Source organism: Meriones unguiculatus, chromosome 10, assembly GCF_030254825.1.
Source record: "Meriones unguiculatus strain TT.TT164.6M chromosome 10, Bangor_MerUng_6.1, whole genome shotgun sequence".
Taxonomy (NCBI): Eukaryota; Metazoa; Chordata; class Mammalia; order Rodentia; family Muridae; genus Meriones; species Meriones unguiculatus.
The window spans coordinates 65081845-65105279 of NC_083358.1; the positions used below are offsets into that span (position 1 = coordinate 65081845).

Below are 23435 nucleotides of genomic sequence, written 5' to 3' on the forward strand. Positions count from 1 at the left end.
TCTCTTTTGATTAATTTTGGTTGAAAGACTATTTTATCAGATATTAGAATGGCTACTCCTGCTTGCTTCTTGCGTCTATTTGCTTGAAAAGCCGTCTTCCATCCCTTTACCCTCAGGTAATGTCTATCTTTGTGACTTAGTTGTTTTTCTTGTATACAACAGATTGCTGGGTTTTGTTTACACATCCATTCTGTTAGTCTGTGTCTTTTTATTGGAGAATTAAGTCCATTGATATTGAGAGAGAGTAATGACCAGTGGCTGTTAGATTCTTTTGAATTTGATGTTGGCTGTGGTCATCAGGTTGTGTGCTTGGTTGCTTTTTGTTTTACTGTAGTGGCGTTATTTATTTCCTGTGTTTTCTTGAATGTAGTTAGCTTTCTTGGCTGTATTTTCCCTTCCAATGTCTTCTGTAATGCTGGATTTGTTTGTAGGTATTGTTGAAATTTGTTTTTGTCATTGAATATCTTGTTTTTTCCGTCTATGAGGACTGAGAGTTTTGCAGGGTATAGTAGCCTGGGCTGACATCTGTGTTCTCTTAGGGTTTGCATCATATCTGTCCAGGCCCTTCTGGCTTTCATAGTCTGTTGAAAAGTCAGGTGTGATTCTAATGGGTTTGCCATTATATGTTACTTGGCCTTTTTCTCTTGCAGCTTTTAGTATTTTTTCTTTGTTCTGTATATTTACAGTTTTGATTATTATGTGGCAGGAGGATTTTCTTTTCTAGTCTAATTTATTGGGTGTTCTATAGGCCTCTTGTATTCTTATTGGCCTCTCCTTTAAGTTGGGGAAATTTTCTTCAATGATTTTTTGAAAATATTTTCTGGGCCTTGGTGCAGGGAATCTTCTATTTCCTCTATACCTATTATTCTTAGGTTTTGTCTTTTTATGTTGTCTTGAATTTCGTGGACAGTCTGTGTCAGGAATTTTTTAGATTTAACATTTTCTTTGACAGATACATCTATTTCTTCCATTGTATCTTCCACACCTGAGATTCTTTTTCCATTTCTTGTAGCCTATTGGTTATGCTAACCTCTGTAGTTCCTGCTTTCTTCCCTAAGTTCTTTCTCTCCACAATTTCTTCCATTTGTGTTCTTTTTAATTTTTCCAATTCTATCTTCAGGTCTTGAGCTATTTTGTTGGTTTCCTTCCCCTGTCTGACTGTATTTTCATGTTTTTCCGTCAATTCCTTCAGCTGTTTGTTTGAACAATCCACTGTTTCTTTTATTTCATTCAGTGATTTAAGCATTTCCTCTTTAAAGGCCACATACCGTTTGGCTGCAGCTTCTTCTATTTCTTCTTGTATTTTATTTGTTTCCTCTGTTATCATCTTCTTGAGCATAGATGTTTGGTCGTCTCCTTGAATTTCATTTATGCTGGGGTGTCTGGGGCTATTTCCCCCTGGATAACTGGGTTCTGGAGATTCCACAATGCTCTGGCTTTTGTTGGTTGAACCTTTACGCTTTCCTCTACCCATTGGGCTATCTTAGTTGTTTGAATTTAGTTTCTGGTTGTTCCTGGACTGTTTTAGTGGAGAGAATCCCTTTGGCAGGAAGATGTTTTTTCCTGAAGGAAGCCTTCCCAGCTTTTTGGGTATAGTCCCTGGATGTCTGGTGTTTTTCAGGAGTTGCTACAGCTCACCTCAGGCATAGAGACCTGGGTGGTAACTGTGGTCCTGATTAGTCAAGAGGGCTCTCCTCTCACCGGGAGAAGTCCTGGAGACAGCTGCCCTCCTTCTGGGTTTCTTGCTGTAAATTTAGTGATCAGCTGCGGTAATCTGTGGCGGGTGAGTACTGCTCTGGTGTCTTGGGGCACTCAGATCTGTCTGTTTGCAATCTGCAGTCTGCTAGACTTTCCCTAGGTGACCCCAGCAGCATGGTTTCTTCCTTCTCTGTGGGGTTTCTCTCCGGACAGGGGTTCCCAGTCCCTGTTGTACTGGGGCGCGCAGCTTGTCTGTACTGCCGAGCTGAGCGCAAAGCTCTCTGTGCGCGGCAGGAGCTCGGTTGTGATGGTGGCAGAGACCTTCCGGGGAAAGACTGGGTGACCTGCGATCAGACCCGTAACCCTGCTTCCCCGTGGGGTCCCCCTGCGACTGGGACTCCCAGTCTCAGGTACCCTTGTGCCCACGGATCAGCCTGGGAAAGTGCCTGGGACATGCCAGCTTGCGGCTTCAGCCCGGAGACCCAAAGCCTGCGTTACCCGGGATTTCTTCCGAGTTCTGGCTGGGTAGCCGTGAGTGGACCTGACCGATTCCCACGCCATGGGAGCCTCCCCTCACCTGGGAAACACGAGCGATGTAGTTTCAGGGCCCCGAGTTCAGTCTCCTGGTCTCTGCACGGAAAGTGCTGTCCTGCTTCTCAGACGCGCTGTTTTCCTGGCGCCTCCATCTTGGCTCCAACCTGTCATGAACCAACTTTAATTTATTTAGTTAACCTAGAACACAACGCTGGGCAATAGTTACTCCATCCTAAACCTCCAAGCCCTCATAGTTTCCTAACATTTAGATTCACCCATTAAACTTGCCTTTTGTGAAATCTTAGGTCCGGTTCATTCTCCACATTGTTCCAAGACCTCTCCTCTAGCTCTGTCTCCCAGCTTCTGCTCCTCTCCATCTCCCACTCCTTCCTGTCCTCTGGCTCCTCCCCAATCCTGCCCAGTCCTTCCTCTCCATTGCTCAACATTGTAGCTGGTTGTTTTATTTTGGTATGTTTACACAAAGTTGAGACAGGTGATACTTAGAATAAGTATCACAATGCAATGTCCCATTGAAACCAGAGAGTCAGGGAGAGAAATCAGCATTTGAATGAACAAAGGTAAGGTGTATACATTTCAAAAGGAAATTATACCAACAGTATTCTGTTTTCCAAATGCCATTTGCTAAAAATGTTGCCTTTCCTCTAGTGTATTTTCTTTTTTTGTTACTGTTAAATGTCAGATGTCTGTAATTGTAAGTGATCATATTTGGGTACTCTCTTTTACCTCATTGGTCAGCATGTTTATTTTTTGTTCCAGTACATAATACATCTTGAAGTCTGCAGTAGTAATCCCTCTAGTATTCTTTTCCCCCCCTCAGCATTGCCTTGGCTATTTTGTGTGTTTCTGGTTTCATATCAACCCACACTTTTGAATTCTAATCCTTCCCAGAAATGTCATCACACACACCAAAAAACATACTCTTACAAAGCTATCTAGTTACCTCCTGAGGTAGTCAGGTTGAAACATAAACTTAGGTACTATACACATAGCAGTTATCAGAATAAATTTTTGTCAGGATGAAATTCAGATTTTACAGCAAATAATTTTCACTCCTATCATCATGTATACTTATGCTAGCTGAAGACAGTGATGAAAGAGGTACTGCTCCTCCCCTTTTGGGAGAAGACATAATCCCTAGGAGTGTGTGCGTGTGTGTGTGTGTGTGTGTGTGTGTGTGTGTGTGTGTATGTTGTGACTTAATACTAAAGTTTAAATTTCCCATTCAACAGTTGAATCTATATTAAAATAAGAATGGTTATATTGCACTAAGATAGAGAGAACAAGAATTAGATGATACTCGTCAAGTTCTCGTAGCTCCAAAGAAAAAGGAATTATCGCCTCATAGATAGAAGTTCACATAAAAATGACTGAAGTTATAAAGATAAGAATATCCTCCATTCCCATTTAATTATCCTATAAAACTTTAAGTATTATATATTTATATCTTGTGTTCCTAGTAGCTATAGATCTCTGAATTATACTGAGGTTCAAGTCAAAGACAAAGCATTTATTATAAAAAATGGGCAAATGTGTAATGGTGAATAAGAACATAAATATTATGTAAATTGTTAACATTTCTAATGTTTTACATAATTAAATAATAATAAAGCATTTGATAAAAATATATATGACTTCCAGGTATTAATTTTTTAACTTTAATTTACTATTATGTCTGTAAAGGGCCTCTCCTAAATACTTCCTTTTTAAACATTTAAAGCCCAATTTAATAGGAGGTAGTACTTATATATATATTTGAGAAACACTGTTTTTATTCAGTAAGTGTAAATTATAGTGCACAAATGAAAAGTTTTGTTAATATAGTATCTTTATAATTGAGAATTCCTCTTTGTTAGCATTAAAACTAATAAGTAATAAAAATAAAATAATAAAAATTGAAATAATTATTTCTGAATACAGCATGATTATTAAAACTTTATGTTGTGCTATGGTATGAGTGTGTGTATGTGTTTGTGTGTGTGTGTGAAAGAGAAAGAGAGAGAGAGGGAGAATGGCTTAATGGCTTACTCCAAGTATAAAATATGTTAGGGCTCCTAACAGCAGAAAAACATTAAATTATGCTTCTTAAGGAGATTAGAATTTGTCAGGTATGGTGATACATGCCTGTAATGCCAGCACTCAGGAAGGCAGAGGCAGGCAGATCTCTTAGTTCAAGGCCATCCTGGTCTACAGAGTAAGTCCAGGATAGCCAAAGCTGCACAGAGAAACCCTGACTTGAAACACCACGACCACCACCACCAACAACAAAAATCAGAACTTGTCCTGCGTTTTTTGTCTTTTTCCTGTTTTTCTTGTGGTGTGTGTGTGTGTGTGTGTGTGCTGTCCATTCTATCTGTATCTGTCCAATGTATTACTTGAAGTCCTAGCTAGAACAGTGAGACAACTAAAGGAGATCAAGAGGATACAAATTGGAAAGAAAGAAGTCAAAGCAGATGATGTGATAGTATACATGATTGACATCAAAAATTCTACCAGGGAACTCCTACAGCTGATAAACACCTTCAGCAAAGGAGCTGGATACAAAATTAACTCAAAAAAATAAGGATCCTTCCTGTAAAAAAAAAAAAAGACAAATTGCTGAGAAAAAACATAAAGTATCTTGATGTATCTCTAGTCAAACAAGTGAAGGACTTGCACAAAATAAAAAAAAAAATTAAGTCACTGAGGAAAAAAATTGAAGAAGATATCAGAAGATGAAAAGAGGTCCATGCTTGTGGGTCAGTAGGATCAACATAGTAAAAATGATCATCTTACCAAAAGCAATCTTCAGATTTAATTCAGTCCCCAACAAAATACCAACACAATTCTTTACAGATATTAAAAGAACAATTCTCAACTCCATATGAAAAATCAAAAAGCCCAAAATTGCTAAAATAAATATAATGTAAAATAAAATGGCTCCAGGAAGTATCTCTATCCCTGATCTCAAGCTGTACTATAAAAGCAACAGTAATAAAAACAGCATGATACTGTCATAGAAACAGACTGCTGGATCAATGGAATCAAACTGAAGACTCAGAAATAAACCCAAATACATGCAACACTTGATTTTTGACAAATGAGGAAAACTGCACAATGGAAAAAAAAGATAGCATCTTCACGAAATGGTGCTGGTCTAAATGGATGTCTACATGTGAAAAAAAAAATATATATATATATCACCCTGCACTAAACTGAAGTCCAAGTGGATCAGAGATCTCAACATAAAACCAGACACACTAAACTGCTTAGAAGAAAAAGTGGGGAAGAACTTTGACTTCATTGGCATAGGAGACAACTTCCTGAACAGAACACCAATAGCACAGGCTCTAAGAGCAACCATTAATAAATGGGACCTCATGAAACTTAAAAGCTTCTGTAAAGCAAATGACACTGTTGTCAGAAAAAACAAAAAACAAAAAAACGACAGCCTACAGACTGTGAAACGATCTTCACCAACCCTATATCTGACAGAGGGCTAATATCCAGAATATATAAAAAGTTCAATAATTTAAACAGCAACAAATCAAGTAATCCAATTAAAAAATGGGGTACAGAGCTAAACAGAGAATTCACTGCAGAAGAATATAGAATGGTAGAGAAACACTTAAAGAAATGCTCAACATCCTTAGCCATCAGGGAAATGCAAATCAAAACAACCCTGAGATTTCACCTTACACCCATCAGAATGGCCAAGATCAAAAACTCAAGTGACAACACATGCTGGAGAGGTAATGGAGAAAGGGGAACCCTCCTTCATTGCTGGTGAGAATGAAAATTTGTATAACCGCTTTGGAAATTATTCTGCTACTTTCTCAGACAATTAGGAACAGTGCTTTCTCAAGATCCAGCTATACCACTTCTAGGCATATCCAAAATATGTTCAAGTACACAACAAAGACATTTGTTCAACCATGTTTGTAGCAGCTTTGTTTGTAATAGCCAGAACCTGGAAACAACCCAGATGTCCCTCAGTTGAGGAATGGATACAGAAATTGCGGTACACATTTTACACAATGGAATACTAAGCAATCAAAAACAAGGAAATCATGAAATTTGCAGGCAAATGGTAGGATCTATAAAAGAGTGAGGTATCCCAGAAGCAGAAAGACACACTTATATACTCACTTGTAAGTGGATAATAGACTTAAAAGATAGGATATACATACTAAAATCTGTACAACTAAAGAAGCTAAAGAAGGAGGACCCGGGCTAAGATAATCCTTACTTAGAAAGACAAATGGACATTCAAGTAGGAGAAAACAAGAAACAGGACAGGAGCCTACCTTAGAGGGCCTCTGAAAGACTCTACCTAGCAGTGTATCAAAGCATATGATGAGACTCATAGCCAAACCTTGGGCAGAGTGTAGGGAGTCACATGAAAGAAGGGGGAGTTAGTAAGGCCTCGAGAGGACAGGCGCTCCACAAGGACCTAATATATCTGTGCTCAGGGGTCTTTCCTGAGAATGATTCTCCAACCAAGGACCATTTATGGATAGAGACTAAAACCCCTGCTTGGACATAGCCCAGGCCAGCTCAGTGTCCAAGTGGGCACCCCTGTAAGGGGAACAGGGATTGTCTCTGACATAAACTCAGTGAATGGCTCTTTGACCTATCCTGCTCCCCCAAGGGAGGAATAGCCTTGCTAGGCCACAGAGGAAGACATTGCAGCCAGTCCTGATGAGATCTGATAAGTTAGGGTCAGATGGAAGAGGAGGAGGGCCTCCCCTATCAGTGGACTTAGAGAGGGGCAGGGAGGAGATGAGGAAGGAGATGAGGGAGGGAGGGAGGGTGAGATTGGGAGGGAATGAGAGAGGGGGCTACAGCTGGGATACAAAGTAAAACTATAATTAATATAAAAATTTAATTAAATAAAAGACAAAAAGAAATACACACAAAAATACTTGCAAACTGAATCCAGGAACACACCAAAAATATCATCTACCATGATCAAGCAGGCTTTATCCCAGGAATGCAGGAATGTTTCAACATAAGAAGATCCATCAATGTAATCTACTATATAAATGAACTGAAAGAAAACACACACACACACACACACACACACACACACACACACGATCATCTCATTCGGTGCTGAAAGGCTTTTGACAAAATGCAACACCCCTTCATGTTTAAAGTCTTGGAGAGATCAGGAATACAAGGCACATACCCTAAACACAATAAGGGCAATATACATCAATACTATAGCAAACATCTAGTTAAATGCAGAGAAACGTAAAGCATTCCTGCTAAAATCAGGAACAAGACAAGGCTGCCTACTCTCACCATATCTCTTCAATATAGTACCTGTATTTCTAGCTAGAACAATAAGACAAGTAAATGAGATCAAGGGGAAGAGAAGTCAAAGCATCGCTATTTGCAGATGATATGATAGTACACATAAGTGCCCCAAAGGTTCTACCAGAGAATGCCTATGGCTGACAAATACTGCTAGCAAAGTGTCTGGATACAAAATTAATGCAAAAAAGTCAGTATCCCTCCTTTACAGAAGCGACAGAAGGGCTGAGAAAGAAATTAGAGAAACAACATCCTTCACAATAGCCACTAATAATGTAAAATATCTTGGTGTAACTCTAACCAAGCAAGTGAAAGTCCTGTATGACAAGAACTTCAAGTCTTTGAAGAAAGAAATTGAAGATTTTAGAAGATGGAAAGCTCCTTCATGTATTTGTGTCTGTAGGATTAACATGATAATTATATTTTAAGTCAAGATGTTTGTTTTGTTTAAAGGGGACTGGAGAATTGACTCTGCTACTAAGGGCAACCTTTATTGCTTCTTCAGAGGACCCACATTTGGTTCTTAACATCCACAATAGGCATCTCAGAACTGACCATAACTCCAATTCCCCAGTGATCTGCAGACCTAAAATCACCTGCACTAATGTGAAAACCCACACTTATATTAAACACAGATCTGGCTCTTTCTCAGACAACTAGGAATAGCGCTTCCTCAAGATCCAGCCATACCACTCCTAGGCATATATCCAAAAGAGGCTCAAGTACACAAAAAGGACATTTGCTCAACCATGTTTGTAGCAGTTTTATTTGTAATAGCCAGAAGCTGGAAACAGCCGAGATGCCCCTAAACTGAAGAATGGATGCAGAAACTGTGGTACATCTATACAATGGAGTATTACTCAGCAATGAAAAATAAGGAAATCATGAAATTTGCAGGTAAATGGTGGGACCTGGAAAGGATCATCCTGAGTGAGTTGTCCCAGAAGCAAAAAGACACACACGGTATATACTCACTCATATAAACATACAACATAGGATAAACCCAGTAAAATCTGTACATCTAAACAAACTAAGCAAAAGAGAGGACCCTAACTAAAACGCTCAATCCCCATCCTGAAAGGCAAAGAGGATGGACATCAGAGGAAGAAGAAAACAGGAAATAAACTAGGAACCTGCTACAGAGGGCCTCTGAAAGCCAGAAGAAGAAAACAGGAAACAACATCGGAACCTGCCACAGAGGGCCTCTGAAAGCCTCTGCCCTGCAGACTATCAAAGCAGATGCTGAGCCTGATGGCCAACTGTCAGGCAGAGTGAATGGAATCTTATGTAAGAAGTGGGAAATAGCAAGAGCTGGAGAGGACAGGAACAAGAAAATTTGAACACAGGGAACTTCCCAGAGACTCATTCTCCAACCAAGGACTATTCATAGAGATAACCTAGAACCCCTGCACAGATGTAGCCCATGGCAGGTCAGTGTCCAAGTGGGTTACATAGTAATGGGAAGAGGGACTGCCTCTGACATATCTGATTGGCCTGCTCTTTGATTACCTCCCCCTGAGGGGGGAGCAGCCTTACCAGGCCATAGAAGATGACAATGCAGCCACTTCTGATGAGAACTGATAGTCTAAGATCAGAAAGAAGGAGAGGAAGACCTCTCCTATCAGTGGACTTGGGGAGGGGCATGCATGCAGAAAGGGGAGGAAGGGTGGGATCGGGAGGGGAGGAGGGAGGGGCTTATGGAGGGATACAAAATGAATAAAGTGTAATTAATAATGATAATAATAAATAAATAAATAAATAAATCTTTGGATGCTGAATGTCAGTCAAAGATTGTTATTGAAACCAACAGAAATTTGTTTTGACCAGCTAAAGAAGAAATATGATTTACTAAAAGATTCTAAGTAAGCTCACAGACTCTTTGTGTAGGTCAGTGAAGTGGGGTTGGAGACAATGGACTTCTGAACACTGTAGATAGCACAGCAGCATGAATTCCTTGGTGCCAGTGTTGGATTTTTGTCACCAACATTGAATGCTCCTGTGGTAACCTTGATCTCTGGGGTTCTTAAAACCGAAATCTGGTGGTCGTTAGCATAATCTTCATCATGAAATATTAAATTTCGTGATTACCTTCTGAATCAAATGTGCTCTGATTGCATCCGATTTCAACAGTGCTTTAGTGAACTGGTACCTTTCACTTGTCCTTTGTTAATGTGACCCTGTATTGTTAGCACAAGTCAATACAATTACTGAGCATGTGTAGATTTTATCACATTTGCACTCCTTAATCTCAGAATCATCTAGAGCTCTGACATGAATGTTGGCCCATTAGAATAAGAGCAGCAATACATGGCTGAATGCAAATAAGATATTTAATCTATTTTGGTTTAATTTCTAGAATGGGTTTTGCAAAGACACTTAGTTGTATCTATTGATCTGAGTTCTTTGGACTTGATACTGGCTTATCTGCCCCTGCCCCCATGGCTTTTTGGTTTCAGAAAGTCTATCACAAGTTCCCCTGTCATCATTTCATTCACATGTATTACATTTAATATGTCTCAGATGCTCTGCTTCATGAGCCCAGAATGCAAAACACATGGAGCCCACAAATGAACTGCTCAGGGATATGCCCTGAGCATGGGCCCTTGTAAGGGAGACCAAATTACCTGTGGCATTTAGCTCATGAAATACAGCTAGTACTGCACAATTTTTAGTTTATTATGTTTATTTATTTAATATATTTTAATATTTATTTCTTGGCTCATGGCTAGCATATTGACAGCCAAGTTCTACAGTGGAGACATTTATCTAAGAATTGCCCAGTGATTACTTGCAGGTTCAATAAATGAGTGTTTTTGTTTGTTTGTTTGTTTTTGTTTTTCCCACCAGAACTGCTGCTTTGCTCATTCCGCTCATTCCTGAGAGGTCAAGCAGTCTTTGTAAGTTCTACAAACTTACAACATAGCTATGTAACCCACCAAATGATGAAAGTATTAGCCTGTTAATTTTGCTCTAGTCTGCTTTTCTTAATTCTAGGTGAAGCTACTTTCCTATGAATGGCACATTTGAATCCAATCTCTCTCTCTCTTTTTTTTTTTACTTGTTTTACTTCCTCTTCCTTTCAGAGATGTTTCATAGGGTATATAATGTTAGCTTGTGCTCTTCTCTACTGCTATAGGTTAGAGTGGTAGTCATGAGCTGAATAACATAAGAAGGATTCTACTAATCAGTTATATTTAAATTTGCATTTGCTTACCAATGAAGACTGATGGATTATTATCACCTAACATTGCTAACCTGGAAGTCCAACGTCCATTCTTTTTCATATTGATTGATTTCAAACATTTAAGGATCAACACCTAAAGTTAGGAGGAAGAATTTTTGAGATTGCAGTTTGAAAGGTTTATTGATAATGTTGCTAATAAAACATATAAAACCTGGACTCAAACCAATAAAACAAACAGTCCATTTCATGAATAAAATTGAAATTAAGGAGTTTGTCCTATAAACTTTTATTTAAAGTCATAATTATTTCTATGTATTCTAACAAGATTTTCTTGTTAAACCAATCTTCATTGAGATACTGGTAAGCAATATCCTTATGAAAAAAAATGAAGCCTCTATACTCACGCTCACACATAGAAATGCACACATACACACATACACACTTAGGTCATGGGTCCTAATTTTATTTACATAACATTAGTTGTGTACCATCAATGTCTACTTTAAAGGCTTTATGATATTTATCTGTTTTTCTTTTTCTTTTTTTAATTTTAATTTAATTTTATTTTTAATTACACTTTATTTACTTTGTATCCCCCCCTAGTCCCCTTCCTCCTCCTCTCCCAATCCCTCCCTTCCTCCTCTCTCTCCACGCATGCCCCTCCCCATATCCACTGGTAGGGGAAGGTTTTTTTTTCTTCTTTCTGATCTTAGTCTGTTAAGTCTCATCAGGAGTGGCTGCATTGTCTTCCTCTGAATGATATCTTTCTTAATGCCAACAAAGTAATTGTTCTAGGAAGAGTAATTTAGAGGATATGTCTACAATCTCCTCCAAAACCGTAGGGCATTTTGTAATCTCCGTTATTACCTGCACATTTGCTGGAAGTATTCAGACAAATTGGTGAATAGATAGCAAGCTAAGCCTTCTATTAGTACACTAAGGGATGGCTAAAGAACCTTGGAAGCTCTGCTCTAAAGATTTCTTTTCTTTCTGAGCTTCAGATCACAAGGCCACTGTTTCTCAGTTTGTGTAGATGTCAGCTTATGTCACTTTGGGGGATGAGGGTAACAGATAAGACAAAATTATGGTCAGCATCCAATAAGCTGAGCTAACACAGAGACAAAAAGGTGCACTTCCTTGTCTTTCCTTCTGATCTATTTAGTGTCATATAAAGAACTTCCATGAAACAGAGCATGCGGAAAGTCCTGGAAATAATCTAGGCAAATAGTCCCATGACTGATTTGGGAAAATGAGGATGAGTAAAATTATTTATAAATTTATAATCCATAACATAAAAACTCAAGAAAGATGTTTATAAAATCCATGGAATTGTATTAAAAATTATCTCTAAGTGGATTTAAACCATGACTTTGTTTAAAAGTAATAGCCCAACTTGATACCCACCCCATGGGAGAGAACTAACCCTTGACACGACTAATGATACTCAGGTTTGCTTACAGAAAGAAGCTTAACATAACTGTCCTCTGAGAGGCTGCATCCTCTCAGATAGATGGATGATGGAAATAGATGCAGAGACCCACAGCCGAACAATAGAGCAAGTTCGGGAAGTTCTGTGGAAGAACGGTTGGAATGATTGAGGGAGCCAGAGGGGTCAAGGGCTCCACAAGAAGACCCACAGAGTAAACTAACCTGGGCCCATGGGGGCTCAGAGGCAGAACCAGCAGCCAAAGAGCATGCATGGGCTGGACTGAGCCCCCCTACACATATATACCAGATGTGCAGCTTTTTCTTCCTGTGCATCCCCTAACAATTGGAGAGGGACCTGTCTCTGATTTTGTTGCCTGCCTTTGGATCTCTTTCCCCCAGCTGGGGTGCCTTGTCAGGCCTCAGTGAGAGAGGAAGTGATCAGTACTGCTGCAACTTGATGTGCCAGGGTGGCCTGGTACTCATGGGGGACCTCCCCTTCTCTGAGCAGAAGAGGAATGGGGACGGGAGGAAGGGAGTGTAATGGTAAGACTGGGAAGAGGGAATTGGACTGTGAACAGGATGTAAAGTGAATAAATAATGGAAAAAGAAAAAATGAAATGGGTAAATATATATATGTATGGCATACACACACACACACACACACACACACATATATGAGTTGTGTACATGTAGTCCAAATACTACCCCCCCAAATGACATAAAACAAGCTCAATACTTTTTTTAAACACTTTCATTATGTTTTATTTCTGAAATTTGGAGAGTGTGCATACAGCTCTTTTTTAAATTTAAATTTTTATTATTATTTTCTTCACAATTTATTCATTATATATTCCAGTTGAAGCCCCTCCATCAACTCCCCCAAGTCCCACCCTCCCTTCTTCCCCTCATCTTCTTCCCCTCGTCAACTGAAAGGGGCAGTCCCCCACCATTGCCATCTGCCCATAGCTTTTGAGGAGAACAATGCCGTGCATGAGTTGCAAGACTGCACTAGCCTGCTAGAGCTGTCCTCACAAACTACAACAGAACGGGATTGTAGACCAGCATGCAACTATTCCTCAAAATTCTGAAAGCTAAGAGTCTTGTGTCAAGCTCTGGCAGGGCTCACCTTCTCACGAGGGCTCTCCGTTGGGCATTCTGGCTTCCAGGTGGATGCCTCCATTTTATGTCTTCATTTGTCTCCCAAGAGTGCGCAACAACAGTGAATGAGTGGATTCTGTGCAGTTTCCTAGGAAACCAATCTGTGGTCAGCAACACCAGCATCATGCTATTTGTGCCAAATACAGATGATCTCTAACTTTAATTAATCCATTATATCTAATATTGCTAATTATAGTCACACTATAGTGATAATAATGTAAGTAATTATTATAGCCAAAAATGACAAAGCTATTATCTTACCTATTTTTCTTTTTTGGCAAATTGCTGCTATATAACACCACGTTGTTAACTATATCTCTCATATCATGCATTAGGTACTTGGATTTATTCATACCGCATAAGTGTAGTATCATATCTTTTGACCTGCATCTTCTCTTTATTTTTCCAAAGCAGGGTTTCTTTGTCTGTCTCTGGCTGTCCTCGAACTCAGAGATCTGACTACCTCTGCCTCCCAAGTGTTCAAACTAAAGGGTGCCACTAAAGGGTCTGACAGCTTCTCATTCTTTTTGCTTGCCATTTATTCTTTTTTCTACTCAATATTTCTAGGTAATTTTAGGTTTTGCATATGAGTGAGATAATACAATTTTTTGTTGTCCCAGTCTGGCTTATTTAGCTTAATAAAATGTACTGTGTGTTCAAAGATGTTGTAAATATGAAAATATCTGCTTAAAGTTTAAATTTATTCCACTGTGTAAGAGGTAAGATGTAAAGATATATTGCGATATCATTACCTATATATCTGTTCCTTGACATGGTACTTTCCCCGCTATAACAAAAATGTTCTATAGCACAATTTATTTTCACTTATTTCATAGACATGTTTATTATGAAATATTCTTTGAATTAAAGGAGGACTTGTCTTTGAGCATAAACTGATGAAGAGTGAAAGTCAGAAAAATAGTTTTAAGACATCATGAATATGTATTCAATGATAGTAACAAAACAGGGATTGTTCTTCAAATTCTGTAAAGAGTGGATTTATCGTTTTGTAAATAATAGTTGTTATCAGTGGTAATTTTATGAAGAATAGGTTTGCACTTTTTATCTGAAGGGTATGCTTAAAGAAAATAAAGAGCCTTCAGTTTCTCCCTCTCTTTTTCCATAAGTATTTTTCCTCAAAAACCACATTAGTTTTTAACTTTTCATTTACACAGCTGAGTGATAATCTCTTTACAAATTTCTATTACTAAATTTTTGGCTTTTTAAATTTAATTTAGTTAAATTATTAATTATTAAATTTATTCACTTAGTTTCACCACTGCAGCCCCCTCCTTCGTCTCCTCCCAGTCCTATCCACCCTCCCTCCTCTCCCCCTATGCCCTTTTCCTAATCCCCTGATAGGGAAGAACCCCCTCCCCTTCTATCTGACTAGCTTAACAGGTCTCATCAAGGCTGGCTGCATCTTCTTCCTCTGTGGTCTGGCAAGGCTGCACCCACCAGGGGGAGGTGATCAGAGAGCCAGCCACTGAGTTCATGTCAGAGACAACCCTTGCCCCTCTTACTAGGGAACCCACTTGGAAACTGAGCAGGCTATGGGCTTTATCTGAGCAGGGGGTATAGGTCCTCTCCATGCATGGTCCTTGGTTAGAGTATGGGTCTCTGCAGGTCCCCCTGGGCCCAGGTATTTTGGCTCTGTTGTTCTCCTGGTGAAATTCCTGTCCCCTCCAGGTCTTTCTATCTCCCTCTTCTTCTATAAGGATTCTGGTACTCTGCCCAAAGTTTGACTATGAGTCTCAGTATCTCCTTTGATACCTTGATAAGTAGAGCACTGACTAATTTTTAATAAGAAAATAAAATCTTTATGAAAAGAAAGGTCTGTCAACATGCATGGCTGTTTAGGGTATATAAAAGCTTTTGTCTTATTACTAAGATTCATAATCAATTGGAAGGCAATAATAATATAAAATAAGTATTAATTGGCTCTTTAAATGCATTTAGCGTCCTTATTAAAGAATATAAATCAATTTTATTTATAATTTTGTTTTAACTAATTTAGAGAAATATAAACATGGAAGAAGTGACATAAACACAGGTTAGTTTCATAGTTTTATAGCTTAGATAATCCAGGCAGTGAATTTCATATATTTTTTGTCATTTTTTTAAATTTATTTTTTTATTTAACTTTTATTAACTACACTTTATTCATTTTGTATCCCCCATAAGCCCTTCCCTCCTCCCCTTCCGGTCCCCCCTCCCCCCCTTTCTGCATGCATGTCCCTCCCAAGTTCACTGATAGGGGAGGTCCTCCTCTCCTTCTTTCTAATCTTAGTCTATCAGTTCTCATCAGAAGTGGCTGCATTGTCAGGATTCTAGGTTATCTCCATGAATAGTCCTTGGTTGGAGTATGAGTCTCTGCGAAGTTCCCTGTGTTCAAATTTTCTTGTTCTGTTGCTCTCCTTGTGGAGTTCCTGTCCTCTCCAGCTCTTGCTATTTCCCACTTCTTACATAAAATTCCATTCACTCTGCCCGACAGTTGGCCATCAGGCTCAGCATCTGCTTTGATAGTCTGCAGGGCAGAGGCTTTCAGAGGCCCTCTGTGGCAGGTTCCTAGTTTGTTTCCTGTTTTCTTTTTCTTCTGATGTCCATCCTCTTTGCCTTTCAGGATGGAGATTGAGCGTTTTAGTTAGGGTCCTCTCTTTTGCTTAGTTTGTTTAGATGTACAGATTTTAGTGGGTTTATCCTATGTTGTATGTTTATATGAGTGAGTATATACCGTGTGTGTCTTTTTGCTTCTGGGACAACTCACTCAGGATGATCCTTTCCAGGTCCCACTATTTACCTGCAAATTTCATGATTTCCTTATTTTTCATTGCTGAGTAATACTCCATTGTATAGATGTACCACAGTTTCTGCATCCATTCTTCAGTTGAGGGACATCTCGTCTATTTCCAGCTTCTGGCTATTACAAATAAAGCTGCTACAAACATGGTTGAGCAAATGTCCTTTTTGTGTACTTGAGCCTCTTTTGGGTATATGCCTAGGAGTGGTATGGCTGGAACTTGAGGCGGGCCACAGGCCGAAATTCATATTTTAAAATTAACGTCTAAAATTCTTGTCTTGTCATGTTTTGATTGAGTTCATGTCCAGTTTGTTTGAACTGTTTTTAGAAAATTGCTGCCGCAAAGGACACTTACACCCTCATCTCCAGAATATTTAAATGTATTATACTTTATGGTAAAGGGAAATTAAAATGGCAGACAGAATTACAATTGCAACTCATCTGACGATAAAACAGTGAGATGTCAGTTGCTCTGGTGTGGTAGTGCAGTTAGTCGTTGTCCGTGTGCGGTCATTTAGCCAAGATGCCTGAGAAAACCCAGACCCAAGACCAACCAATGGAGGTGGTCAAGACTTTTGCCTTTCAGGCAGAAATTGCCCAGTTAATGTCCTTGATCATGAATACTTTCTATTCAAACAAAGAGATCTTTCTGAGAGCGCTCATCTCAAATTCATCAGATGCTCTGGATAAAATCGGATATGAGAGCCTGACAGATCCTAGTAAACTAGATTCCAGGAAAGAGTGCACATCAATCTCATTCCCAACAAACAGGATCACACCTCACTATTGTGGATACTGGGATTGGAAAGACCAATGCCGATTTGATCAATAACCTTGGCACTATTGCCAAGTCTGGCACAAAGCCATCATGGAGGCTCTGCAGGCTGGTGCAGATATCTCTGTGATTGGCCAGTTTGGTGTTGGTTTTTATTCTGCGTATTTGGTTGCAGAGAAAGTGACAGTCATCACCAAGCATAATGATGATGAGCAGTATGCCTGGGAATCCTCAGCGAGGGGATCATTCACAGTGAAGACCAACACAGGTGAACCAATGGGCCATGGAACGAAGGTTATCTTGCATCTGAAAGAAGACCAAACTGAGTATTTGGAGGAAAGGAGAATAAAGGAGATTGTGAAGAAACACTTTCAGTTTATTGGCTATCCCATTACTCTCTTTGTGGAGAAGGAGCATGATAAGGAAATCAGTGATGATGAGGCTGAAGAAAAAGAAGATAAAGAGGAAGAAAAAGAAAAGGAAGAAAAGGAATCTGATGACAAGCCTGAAATAAAAGATGTTGGTTCTGATGAAGAAGAGGAAGAAAAGAAGTATAGTGAGAAGAAAAAGAAAAAGAAGAAGATAAAGGAAAAGTACATTGATCAAGAACAACTCAACAAAACAAAGCCTATCTGGACCAGAAATCCTTGATGACATTACTAAGGAAGAATATGGAGAGTTCTACAAGAGCTTAACCAACAACTGGGAAGAACATTTGACAGTAAAGCATTTTTATGTTGAAGGGCAATTGGAATTCCGGGCCTTTCTTTTTGTCCTAAGATGTGCTCCTTTTGATCTGTTTGAAAACAGAAAGAAAAAGAACAGCATCAAGTTGTATGTACGCAGAGTTTTCATCATGGATAACTGTGAGGAGTTGATCCCCGAGTATCTGAATTTCATTAGAGGAGTAGTGGATTCTGAGGATCTCTCTCTAACTATTTCCCGTGAAATGTTGCAAGAAAGCAAAATTCTGAAAGTTATCAGAAAGAATTTGGTCAAGAAATGCTTAGAACTATTTACTGAACTGGCAGAAGACAAAGAGAACTACAAAGAGTTTTATGAGCAGTTCTCAAAAAATATAAAGCTTGGAATTCATGAAGACTTTGAGAATCAGAAGAAGCTTTCAGAGCTCTTGCGATGCTACACATCTGCTCCTGGGGATGAGATGGTGTCTCTCAAGGACTACTGCACCAGAATGAAGGAGAATCAGAAGCACATCTATTTTATCGCAGGTGAGACCAAGGACCAGGTCGCTAACTCAGCCTTTGTGGAACGTCTCTGAAAGCGTGGTTTAGAAGTCATCTATATGATTGAGCCTATTGATGAGTATTGTGTGCAACAGCTAAAGAAATTTGAGGGCAAGACCTTGATATCAGTTACCAAAGAAGAACTGGAACTTCCAGAAGATGAAGAGGAGAAAAAGAAACAGGAAGAAAAAAAAAGACAAAATTTGAAAACCTCTTCAAAATTATGAAGGACATTTTGGAGAAAAATGTTGAAAAGGTGGTTGTGTCAAACTGATTGGTGACATCCCCATGCTGTATTGCCACACGCATATATGGGCAGACAGCAAACATAGAGAATCATGAAAGCTTAGGCCCTCTGAGACAACTCAACAATGGGTTTCATGGCAGCAAAGAAACATCTGGAGATAAACCCTGATCACTCCGTTATCCAAACCACAAGGCAAGAGGCAGAGGCTGATGAGAAGGACAAGTTTTTGAAGGATCTGATCATCTTGCTGTATGAAACTGCACTCCTGTCTTCTGGCTTCAGTCTGGAAGATCCCCAGACACACACTAACAGGATCTGCAGGATGATCAAGCTTGGTCTAGGTGTTGGTGAGGATGGACCTACTGTGGATGACAGCAGTGCTGCTGTGACTGGAGAAATGCCACCCCTGGAAGGAGACAATGACACATCAGGCATAGAAGAAGTAGACTAAGGCTCACCAGAAGAACTATGTGTTTACACTGACCCTCATTCCTTCTGATGATATATTTTCCAGGATTTTTCTTTATTTTTGTTAACCTTTAAAGCATCTATGGCATGAAAACTAAGGGAAGATAAAATTCCTTGTGATACTGTGATACTATAGGTTTGATTCCGCAGGTTGATAGAATGTTTAAGATATAATGTAACCTACTGTTAACCTTGTGGTCTAAAGTGTTTGGCTGTTGAGCTGGATTCCTTAGACCAAATCATTTGTCACTTTAAGTATTCTGAGATATACATGTCTAGAAAGGACAAAAATTAAGATGGTAAGTTTCATCTTACAGTTTTTTTTCATCCCCTGTAGTTTTAATTCTGCATGTACTAGTCTTAGAAGAACACATGTTAAAACAACTTGACAGGAATTCCCCTTTGTGGCTTATTTTTCAAAGTACTGAGAACAAACCCTAAGTTACTTCCCTAGGTCTTGTAACTCAGCAAGGCTTGTGAATGGAAATAGTGCCCAACCACATTTTGCTTTAAAAGGTAAATACAGATGAGATAAAAAAAAAAGTGAGATGTCCTAGTATAAAGACAGGCATTTCTTTTTTTAAAATCTATCTATCTATCTATCTATCTATCTATCTATCTATCTATCTATCTATCTATCTATCTACCTACCTATCTATTTATCTATCTATCTATTTATTATATTAATCACAGGTTATTTACTTTGTATCCCAGCCATAGCCCTCTCCCTCATGCCCTCCCAATCCCACCCTCCCTCCCTCATCTCCTCCCTGCCCCTTTCCAAGCCCACTAACAGGGGAGGACCTCCTCCCCCTCCACCTGATCCTAGCCTAACAAGTCTCTTCAGGACTGGCTACAATGTCCTCTTCTGTGGCCTAGCAACGCTGCTCCTCCCTCGTGGGAGGGGAGTGGAAGAGCTCACCATTGAGTTCATGTCAGAAATAGTCCCTGTTCCCCTTATTAGAGAATACATTTGGACACTGAGCTACCATGGGCTATATCCGAGCAGGGGTTCTAGGTTATATCCATACATGGTCCTTGGTTGGAGAAACAGTCTCATGAAAGACCCCTGTGCCCTGATATATTTGGTCCTTGTGGTGCTCCTGTACTCTCCATGTCTTACTAACACCCCCTTCTTTCATATAATTCCCTGTACTCTGCCCAAGGTTTGGTTATGAGTCTTAATATCTGCTTTGATACACTGCTAGGTAGAGTCTTTCAGAGGCCCTCTGTGGTAAGCTCCTGTCCTATTACTTGTTTTCTCCTACATTCAATGAAAGACAGGTATTTCAAAGATGGAGGAGGTGAGTGATTTCTGTTCACAAGATCCTTTCTCACTGGCTTTGAAGACATGGTAAGACCTGTGAGCTGAGAGTGGCTTCTGAAGCTGAGAAGTAAGGAAATGGACATCCCATGAGCCTGCAAAGAGCCAGCATAAGCTTCAGCATCACAATCAGTTCTTAGACACTGTTTTCTATCCTAGTCACCTCCTTACAACAGGACAACATGCTTCTTCAGTCCTCAAGAAGATCAGCTGCTTCAGCTTGCCATGCCACTGTCTGGTAACTTAAACCAGGGGTGACTGTCCTTCCCATATCCACATGCTCTGTGCTCAGTAAGAGCAATACACAGAAGGATGAGCACACCTGGGTTAAGGATTTAGTACACTCCAGACTGCATGCATGCACTCCACGTACATACAAACACACCTGAACATGCACATGTGTGTTTGTTTTGATTTCTTTTCAGTGTAAAGTCAACTTTAGATGATAATAGACCCTTCAATTATTTTTACTATTTTAGTCATGACTTTAAGTATCAGATCACATCTGACCCCAGAAAGCAGCATGGAGGAAACAATCTCTGTGCTTCCATTCCCGTATATTTGACTGCACAGCTGTCTTTTTCCCCACATCACAGAACTATTGGCACTAACATCTCAGCTGACCTATTTTTAATATTTATGTACAATTTAAGACATTTTCCTTTATCTAAAATTTATACCCAGTTCTGTACTTGAGAGCAACAAGAACAGAAAAGTCTTCTCTTAGTCTGATGTAGCACTTTGTGTTCTCAAGGAGTCAAGTGATTAATTACATGCCCACACTCTTCTGAAAGAGCCTGAGCATTTCTACAAATGAGAAAAAAAAATTAGAACTAAGGTTGTGAATCAAGTCATCCTGATTGTCCAGGATGAAACATCCTTAAATATATTAAAAAAAAAAAAACAGCAAAAATTCTTTCAGGAAAATGGATTTGAAAAAGTTTTGTGGATGATAAAGTAAATGAATTGCAGATTAGACCTATATGAACATTTCAATAAATATGTGAGGCTGCAATGGATTAAAGAGGTATAAGGCATGTATGTTCATGTGTGTGCAAAGCCATCAAGAGAAGCTAGGAGGCATGAAAGACAAGTCCATGCATGTAGTGGTGCCCTTATCCAGTGACTTGGGGATAGCTCCTATGAGCAAAAAACAAAGAATATTTCATTCTTGGCTTATGGAAACTGAAACGTTTTCAAAAACATGATATTAAGATGAAGCTTAATGTTTAGTGTGAGAAGTCAAGCCATGCACCATCATTTTTATGTGGATGTCACTGTTTTTCTACCAGCATAAATGCTTTTTTGAGAAGTTATCTAAAAGTCATTTGTATATTTGATTACCAGAAAATTTTGCATTATGATCTGGATCTCCCAAAAATCTTTTTATTTTATTAATTACACTTTATTCACTTTGTGCCCCTCTGTAGTTCTCACCCTCCTCCCCTCCTAATTCCTCCTTTCCTCCCCCTTCTCCACGCATGCTCCTCCCCAAGTCCACTGATAGGGGATGTCTTCTTTTTCTTCCTTCTGATCCTAGTCTATTAGGTCTCATTAGGACTGGCTGTATTGTCTTCCTCTGTGGCCTGGAAAGTCTGCTCCCCCTCAGAGGGAGGAATCTTAAAATCTGCAAACCCTAATTTTTATTGAGAACTAAAGTACATCTCACAAGTCTAATAAAAAAATTAAAATGAGAGTCAAGGGAAACAGAAGACTCTAGCAATCCCATGATTTTCTCTCAAATGTTATGCTGCATAAGGAAATGCCCTGGTGTCTTTTTTTCTTACCACTGCAGTTTCCATCTAGATGGAGCATGTCTTGTGGGACACAATCACAAAGCATATTTATTCTTGTCTCTTCCTGTCCCTTTTCATTTGTTCTGTTGACTAATTTTTAGTCCTAGTTCTTTACAAGAACAGAATTTAGGGCAAGTCCCCAGGCTCACCTAACTAACTGGGGAAACCTCGAGTCATTAATATTTTCACTCTGCTGTAATGTTCAACATTTTAAGTTTATTCAAGGCCCTGAGTGTTCTCCATTTCTCAGGCTGTTGCCTACTCTAGACTACCCAGCAGCAGCAGGAGACAGGGTTTCTTTCTGCCCTTTCTTCAACTTGTATGTTGCTTCTCTTTCATATTTTCTTTTTTTTAATTTTTAAAAATTGTTTTATTATTTAATTAATTAATTAATTCAATTTACAAATCAATAATAGGACTCTCCCTCCTCTCCTCCCAGTCCAAGCCTTCCTCCTGCATCTTCCACCTTTTAAATTAAAGTTTCTACTCTCTGAGTAAAGTGGGAGGGGGAGGAGAAAACGTAAAGGCGTTGGGCGGGTGACTCATGCCATACAGGGTTGGCAGGCAGCTAAGCAGGACTCACCTGGCTCACAGAGACTGAAGAGAGCCTGCATGGGGCTGAGCTATGTCTTCTGTGTGTATGTTATGGTTGTTGGCTCATTGTATTGGTGGGACTCCTACTGCCTGCTCTTGGGACTCATTTCCTTCCACTTGTTCCCCTTGCCCAGCTTTGATGTAAGAGTTTGTGCCTGGTCTTATTGTATCTCTTGCACTCTGTTCGGTTGATGTCCCTGGAAAACGCCTGCTGTTTTCTGGGCGAAGAGGAGAAATGAGAGGGAGGAATGGAAGGAATGGAGGAAGGGGCAGCTATGGTCAGGATCTATTGTATGAGAGAATAAATAAATAATAAATGAGTAAAGAGGAAAATTGAGAAGTGGCCCTGGTTAATCTGAGTGGCTCACAAAGTAAAATTGAATGGGAGAGATTTGAGAGAGGTCAAAGCAACAATAATCTTTTTTTTTTTTTTTAACAGCCTTTCCTTTTGGGATACCCTCATGAGTTCTTTTGATATTGTTATATACTGCCCCTCTCCTTCAAGGACTTCTCCCCCTGCAGTACCCTTGATCAGGTAGTGTCCTCAGTCCCTTGATTTCTAGTCCTGTTTGTTCTGTCCCCACATAATCTTTCACTCACTGTTGGTATGTCTTTTGCCCTCTATAGCAAAAAAAAAAAAAAAAAAAAAAAAAAAAAAGATTCAGTGTAAGTGTACCACACCGTTACTATCTTTTATTCAAGCTCTCTAGCTGCTCACCTGGAAATATTTCTACCGCCTCTGTCCAGATGGTCTTGGGACAGAACGATACCACAGAAGATTAATGTGTTTCAGAGTCCCTCATTCCTAAGCACTCAAGCGCATTTTGAAACATGTCCACCACCGCACCATCTCCCGGAGCACACAT

At 39.5% G+C, this 23435-nt stretch overlaps 1 pseudogene; it reads left to right on the forward strand.

The window, feature by feature from the left end:
- The first annotated feature begins 16630 nt into the window (after window positions 1-16630).
- On the forward strand, window positions 16631-18838 carry LOC110541353 (heat shock protein HSP 90-alpha-like; annotated as a pseudogene).
- The last annotated feature ends 4597 nt before the right edge of the window (window positions 18839-23435 follow it).